The following is an 8,334-nucleotide window of genomic DNA, read 5'->3' as shown; positions in this document are numbered from 1 at the left end:
TTTATCCCACAACTTCTTAGCTTTAGCCTCAAAATGTATTTAAGATCAACCAGTCATTTCTCATGCTTTGACCAGTCTGTCTGATCAAAGACATCTCATCTTTCCCCTAAAGAAATAAAATAAAATAAAATAAAATAAAATAAAATAAAATAAAATAAAATAAAATAAAATAAAATATATTCCTAACTAGTTTCTCTGATTTGACCCCCACCGCCACCCCAAAACCCAGTCTAGGGTTCACAAAGAAACCAGAGGGATCCCATTAAAGGTAAGTTAGATAAAATTACTCCTCTATTCAAAATATTCAATGGCTTCTCATTCACCAAAAGTCAAATTTGAAAACTTTACCCTGACCTACAAGACCCACCCTACAAGATCTGACCCTTCTCTTCCCTCTCTACTACTCAATTCCAGGCACACTGCTTTCCTTTGTACTTCTTTCATATGATTCACACGGTTCTACCCCAGGATCTTTGCACTTGATGTTCCTTCAAACCTGGAATTCTCTTTCCACAGATGGCAGTTTCCGGATCTGAGGCAGTAAAGTGCAAAGTGAGCATAAGAACATCTCACTGTCACATAATGAAATTATCTAAGGTAATTTCTTTTTAAAAGTCATTATTTCAGGTTTAAAACATTAAATACTAGAGGAGAGAGTTCTTAAAATGACCTAAATGTGTGTCTAGTAGTGAAGAAGAATTCAGGTTTACAGTTCTACTGGATTATTGATTATAGTTTATAAAAGACAATCTACCACTCTGAGCCTTTGTTTTTCAGGATATGAGGCAACAACCCTTAAATCCCAGATCCTCCAGAATAAGGTGATATTGGAGATTCCAGCTGCATTTGGTGTTGCTACTTTTACCTGCTTTTACACTTATAGGGGCTCAGAACAAGAGATGTGGGGCTGGACTCCTAGAGACCAGCTTGGTTGGGGGAGTGATTTGAGTTAAAAACATAGATTAGAATTAGATTCTGGACTAAGACATATTTAAACTGATATCCCTTAAGTATTTAACATTTATTTATTAGAAGTGAGTGGCAGGGGTGCCTGAGTGGCTCAGTCCGTTAAGCGATTGACTATTGGTTTCAACTCAGGTCATGATCTCATGGGTCATGGAATGGAACTTTGCGTCAGGCTCTATACTCAGTAGGGACCCTGTTTGAAGGTTGTCTCTGTCTTCCCCTTCCCCCATGTGTACTCGTTCACATGCACCCTCTCTCTCTCACACTAATAAATAAATAATTAAAAAAAAAAAAAGAAGTGAGGGACAAGCTGCTTTTCTATCAGTCCAATTTTATCCCCTTTTATATTGAAAGTAAGAGATTCATTCAAGTACCTTATCTTCAATTGTGCTATTTTACACTGTTCTCACCATAAATGGTTATCATGAGCCAATCACACTACGAATATAACAGGTGCATTCAGTAATTGGGGCCTTTGTAGTGGCTAACCCCTCCATCTGGTATGTTCTTCTTCCAAATAACTACATCTAAACTTTCTCACTGCCTTTAAGTCTATGCTCAAATGTCATTGCCTCATGATTTAATTTAAAATGTCTTGTTCAGTACTTAAATGTTCTATTTTTCTGAGTTTCATGTTGAAAAAAAAATCACTCAATTTTTCTTTTAGGTTGTGCTCTCTGTTAGTTTTTCTTTTGTGATTCTCAACCAGGTATCTTCTTGGGAGGCATAATAAAGGGTTTAAATTTAGGTAATAAAATAGGTAATTTGTCCCCAGTGAACAAAAACTACCCCACTGTTATTATGTCTGCAAATTTTAGCTGATTCTGTCCTACTGCTATCACATGATTCAGCTGACCAGGAACAACTACCACCTGTTTGCTTCAAAAATATTGGGAAAAAAAAACCCAAAGATGTGTTGGCTCTGGCTCTCCTACATTGTATTTCTGCTTATATCACTTCTCTAATTTAATCCACTTACATCACTTATAAGTAGATATAATCTACTTAAATTACTTCTCTAATTACTCTATTACTCTATGTAGGGGAGAAGACTTTTACTCTACCCTCTTATGTCCAGTACCTGAATTAAAAATTAACAAGACACATTAACAGGAGGAAAACAAATTCATTTACATTTGTAATGCTGCATACATGAAGGAGTACTCAGTGAGAAATAAATCAAAGGGGTGGTTAGAATTGGGGCCTATATGCCCCAGGTGATGGGAGGGGTAGGAAAGGCACTTGGGAAAGGGAAGACAACTGTTTGGAAAGATAAATGGATCATTAGGAGAATAGATGGGAGATAGATATAATAGTCTTGTGACTGTCTGCTGCTTGGGCATGGTGCTGACTTCTTGTCTCTAGCTCCTGAGGAAGGAATTATGACAGTCGAGTTCTTTTGAATTCTTTTGGGGTGGGGGTGGGCTATGCTTTTAGGTAGATAAGGAAAGCTCTGAGAAGGCTTCTTTCTGGACCTGTTGCTTTTCATGCTTTCAGCTCAACATAATCCTTAAACCAAAGCGGTGTATTTTGGGGTGGCATATCGCCATCCCCTTCAACAATAAACCACCCTCAAATGTCATGATTTGAAATAAAAACAAAATATTATTTCTCACCATTTCGTGAATTTGCAGAAAGGTCCCTGCGTTGCTTTCATCTGAGCTCACTCCTATAGCTATTGTTAGCCAGAGAATTGGCTGGATGACAAGGAGCCCCACTCACATGTCTGGCCGTTGATTCTGGTTATCAGCTGGGGCCCCTGAGTTCTCATCCTCAAGTAGAGTAGATCAGCTTCTTTATGTGATAGTCTCATTGTGGCATTTTGGGAGAGTCATCAGGGAAGCTGCACAGTGTGACTGGCACAGCCCCACTGCACCCTAGTCATCAAAGCAAGTGACAGGGTCAGTCCAGATTCAAGAAAAGGGGAAAAAGACTCCATCTTTTCATAAAACTGACCTTGCAAAAAGCGTAAGAGGAACTGTTGTGACCATCTTTGATGAGATATGTGACCACACCACTCCAAGACATTGTCCGCCATTTCTTATTTTCAGTTTAAGGAATTAAATAAGTTTTTGAGGAAAGCTGAGTTAAATGACATTTTTCATTTTGATTTATTTCAGGCGTATATTTGTACCCTTTCATAAGTTGTATCATCTATACAACCAAGTCTGGTGAAATTAAGGAATTTATGAAAAGGGGTATTACAGAGCTTTTGGAAACTCTTGATGAGGCTCGGAAGCCCTACAGTCAAGGGTGATGCCTCTAATCATCCTCTGGTGGGCACAACACTGGCAATGGTGCTTCACTGTCTCTCTCAAATAAATAAGTAAAATCTTAAAAAAGAATTCTCACTTGGTATACAAGTGGGCATAGAAGAACATAGTCCTGTTTCTTCAACTGAAAGCCTGAAATTGAAAATGTACAAGTAAAACCATTGTGCTCTTGTTGAAGAGAAGAGTAGAGAACTAGGGGCAAGCTCCAAGCAAGTGTCCTCTAGGCCTGCCCCCCTCCATCCCACCCATGAGGGATAACCATGAAGGAGTTCCTTAGAAGCACAACTAGAAAACTATGACCAGCACAAGGACTTTGAAAATCCTAGAGGAGGCACCCAAACATAAATAACTCGATGTGGCAAACTGGATGCTATAGGACTGTCATATGTAGGAAGGAAGGGTAAGTGGATATTAAAATAATAAATGAGTCCTAAGAGTTGCACCTTCATAGGAGCTGGGAGACCTTGCTTGATCCACCCACCTAACCTCTTGCTGAGAGAGAAATGCTCAGGATTTGTCCCGCTTCAGTGATTTGCTCAGCTCCATATTCTCCCCTCCCCCACCCCACAGCCTAGCCTGTGCTTGTCAAACAGTGCCATTTTCTCTTCTGTGATAGAATATCACGACACATAATTTCATTGTCTTCCTACCTCAAATGCAACAGGTCTACCTCTGATAATAGGAAGAAAGCGATAGGGAGGGGAGATATGATCAAGCCCCACAACTCTTCCAAAATCACACGGCTTTACCTCAGGCACACAGCCTGGCAAAGGTATCAGAATAGCTCATTTTTACAGACGACTTGTTTATTGCTGTGAGAGGCTTTCAAAAGGAAGTGGACCTTGCTAGACTGTGAAAATCCAGTTAGTTGAGCAACCGTGGATTCCTTCACAGGAGTGAAGCGACGTTATTGCTTATCGGTGTCCCATGCTCCTGTCAGACATTCTGCCCCAATAGCCAGATGTTCTCATTGCTAGCTCTCTTTCATCTTTTCTCCCTTTCTCCATCCCTACCTTCCTCCTTCTTTGTCTTTTTCCCTCACCTCACAATGAGTCAAAATGGCTTCTCTCAGTACTTCTACAAGCAAAGTCATTAAGAACCGCTGTTATTAATATCCACTACGGAACCTGTGCACATTGTCTCTACCTGCTGTCTACCTGGGCCCCAAGTAGGAGAGGAACTGGTGAGGGAACTTGTATATCAGTTTGAAATTTTGAATGAATACTTTTAGTATTTCCCCATTTAATAAGATACTGGTTTTAAAACTAAGGTATATGTACCTTAATTAAGAGAGTAACTAAGATTCTTTGGTTCTTATTTTGATTCTTTGATTCTTATTTTATTGAGAAGTTTTAGCATAAATAGTTGTTAGATTTTGTCAGTGACTTTTTCAGCATCTGTGGAGATAACTGTGTGGTGTGTAACACTAACTGGTTCCTTAATAGTGATCCACATTCCTGGAATAAATTCCACAGTCACGGTATATTACTTTCTTACTGTAATCTTGGGTTTTGTTTGCTAGTATTTTATCTGTCTCTTTGTACTTTGTTGTTGTTGTTTTGTATTTACATTCTTGAGTGACACTGGCATGTAGTTTTCATTCTTATAATATCTTTGTCAGGTTTTGCATTATGAATGGAATTAGGAGTTTTCCATCATTCTCAAGGCTCTGGGACAATATAGAGAGCACTGAAAGTATCTTCTTTAAGGGTTTGATAAAATCTCTCTGGGAAAACATCTAGGCTTTGCTTTTATGTTCGGTAGTCCCTTAATGATTTTCTCTATTTCTTTAATGGAAATTGGTCTTTCTAACTCTAATGGAGAAAATTTTGGTCAAGTATACTTCCCTAGGCAATTATTCATTTGATCTAGATTTTTGTATTCAAATTCTGTAGAGGTCTCTGAAGTAGTCTCATGATTTAAAAAAAAAAAATTCTTATCTTCTGTTTCAATGGTTAGTCACTATTTGTCATTGCTTATTTTATATACCTGTGCCTCATCTTTATTTTTGAATAAGGTAGCTAGTGATGTGTCTGTTTTGTTATTTTTCCTTAAACAATGGGATTTTGTTTTATTAATGAGGTCTATTACTTTCTATTCTCAATCTCTTCTTTTAAGGTCATGTTTCCTATTCTCAACATCTGCTTTCATCTTTACAGTTTCTTGTGCTTTCTTTTGGTTTACTTTATTCTTTTCCTAGTTGTTTTAAAAACTATGACTTTCCCTGCAATTGCTGCTTTAAATATATCCCATAGATTCTGGTATGTACTGTTTTCATTATCTTTTTTCTTAAAGATTTTTGTCATTTCAGTCTGTGTTTCCTCTTCACCCAGTAGTTATTTAATAGAAGGCTTTTTCATTTTCAGGTGGGAAAAGCAATTTGTTTTGTTTATTTGCTTGTTTCTTTTGTTAGTGATTTCCAGTTTTTTAAAGATTTTATTTATTTATCTGAGAGAAAGAGAGGCAGAGAGAGATAGTGAGCATGAGCAGGTGGAAGGGCAGAGAGGAGAGGGAGAAGCAGGCTCTCTGCTGAGCAGGGAGCCTGATGTAGGGCTCCATCCCAGGACCCCAGGATCATGACCTAAGCCAAAAGCAGATGTTTATCTGACTCAGCCACCCAGGCACCCAGTAATTTCCAGTTTTATTGTACTGTGATCAGATATGTTATTTAATATTTCTATAAAATGGAAATTATTGATGTTTTCCTTGTGACCTAATGTATGATCAAATTTTGTCAATGTCTCATGGGTACCTGAGCAAAATGTACATCTAGATGTGCAGTTCTAAGGGTGCCTGGCTGACTCAGTTGGTAAAGCATGTAACTCCATGTCTCTGGGTTACACAAACCTCATGTTGCATGTAGAGATTACTAAAAAAGAAAATCTTTTAAAATACAATATGCAGGAGGGTTCCCCTCCTACACTGTTGGTGGGAAGGCAAGCTGGTGCAGCCACTCTGGAAAACAGCATGGAGGTTCCTCAAAATGTTGAAAATAGAACTGCCCTATGACCCAGAAATTGCACTACTGGGTATTTACCCTAAAGATACAAACGTAGTGATCCAAAAGGGCACATGCACCCGAAAGTTTATAGCAGCAATGTCCACAATAGCCAAACTATGGAAAGAACCTAGATGTCCATCAACAGATGAATGGATCAAGAAGATGTGGTATATATACACAATGGAATACTATATAGCCATCAAAAGAAATGAAATCTTGCCATTTGCGACAACATGGATGGAACTAGAGCGTATCATGCTTAGCGAAATAAGTCAAGCAGAGAAAGACTACTATCATATGATCTCCCTGATACGAGGAAGTGGTGATGCAACATGGGGGCTTAAGTGGGCAGGAGAAGAATCAATGAAACAAGATGGGATTGGGAGGGAGACAAACCATAAGGGACTCTTAATCTTACAAAACAAACTGAGGGTTGCTGGGGGGTGGGGGGTTGGCAGATGGGGGGTGAGGTTATGAACATTGGGGAGGGTATGTGCTTTGGTGAGTGCTGATTCACAGACCTGTACCCCTGGGGATAAAAATACATGTTTATAAAGAAATAAAAAATTAAAAAAATACAATATGCAATTCTTTATATATACATTCGTAACATCTACCTTATTAATTGTGTTGTCCAGGGATTCTATCTCCTCACACATTTTTTGTCCCTGTGATCTATCTTGTACTAAGTATTATAGTTATGTCTTTTATTATTAGTGTGTGTCTACATGTTTTCTTGCATATATGATGGTTTTTGTTTCCTAAATGTGATTGCTCTGTAAATTAGTGCATAAATGTTCATTTCATTGTATCTTCATTTTGTATGATGGCTTTTAACACCAAAAAAAGAGTCCTTGGTCACATTTGATGTTTTGGGGCTTGAATTAATCTTCGCCTGATATCAAACTCTATACCTGCTTTCTTTTTGTTTTCATTTGCTTAGTGTACCTTATTCCTTCTCTTTTTGGCTTTCTGAATCACATAGTTGTAGGTGTGTTTCATGTCCATGGCATATAGTTGGGCTGTGTTTTGTGAGAAAATAAAAAATATTTTTCTTTTAATAAATGAGTGTTAAGTATCTGTTGCTAAGCAAACAAGTAAGTTCACAACTTTGCAGCTTAAAGCAACAATCACTTGTTATACACAGTTTCCATAGGTGAAGAATCAGAGTTCCTTAGCTGGGATCCTGTATCTCATGGTCTCTCACAAGGCTACATTCAAGTTGCTGGCCAGGACTATGGTCACTTCAAGGTTCCACTGGGGGAGAATTGACTTCCAAGTTCTTGTAACTGTTCTCAGGCCCTAGCATGTTGCTGGCTGTTGGTTAGAGGTTCTGCTTCCTTACCATGTGATCCTTTTTATAGGGCAGCTCACAACATGTCAGCTGTCTTCTCTCAGAACAAGTGATAGAGAGTGAGGGAGACAGAGGCCATAATCTTTTTATAACTTAATCCTGGAAGTGACATTCCTTTACTTTTGCTATATACCATTCCTTAGAAGCTGGTTATAAGTTTAGAGTATAAGGTTAGTATCCAGATGAAACAGGGATCTTTGGGAACATCTTGGAGGCCGCCTACCACAGTATGCCCTCTTGCCCTCAGTGATCCATTTCCCTTTCATATGCAAAATACACTCACCCCCTCTCAAGGTCCTCAAAATTTTTAAGCCATTACTGTATCAGCTCAAAGTTGAGAAGTTCATCATCTTAATCCAGTGCAGGTGCCCCAACTTGGGTGTAGTTCCTCATTCTACAGATCTGTAAACCTAAAGAGACACATGCCTTCCCCACAACACACCTGACATATAACTGTGGGACAGCATAGGATAAACACTGTTCATATTTCTATTTAAAAGGGTCAGGGGAATTGGAAACACAAAGGAGTCATTGGTCCATAGAAATCCTGGAATCCAGCCAGTAAGTGTTGGATGTTTCTTAAGGAGGCTTGGTCTCCTGACACTATTGGCCAGCTTTGGGGTTCACTCTCGGAGTCAGCATTCAGATTTTTCTCAGCCTGCTAGATTCCAGTAGAATTTTAGGAATCCAAGAGTTTCTTTGAATTTTGTTTTCTCTCTGTCCCTTATAGTCCAAACTGG

The sequence above is a fragment of the Mustela nivalis genome (assembly GCF_964662115.1).
Source record: "Mustela nivalis genome assembly, chromosome: X".
In the NCBI taxonomy this organism is placed as follows: Eukaryota; Metazoa; Chordata; class Mammalia; order Carnivora; family Mustelidae; genus Mustela; species Mustela nivalis.
The sequence above is the reverse complement of the archived record's forward strand: the minus strand, read 5'-3'. Positions refer to the sequence as shown.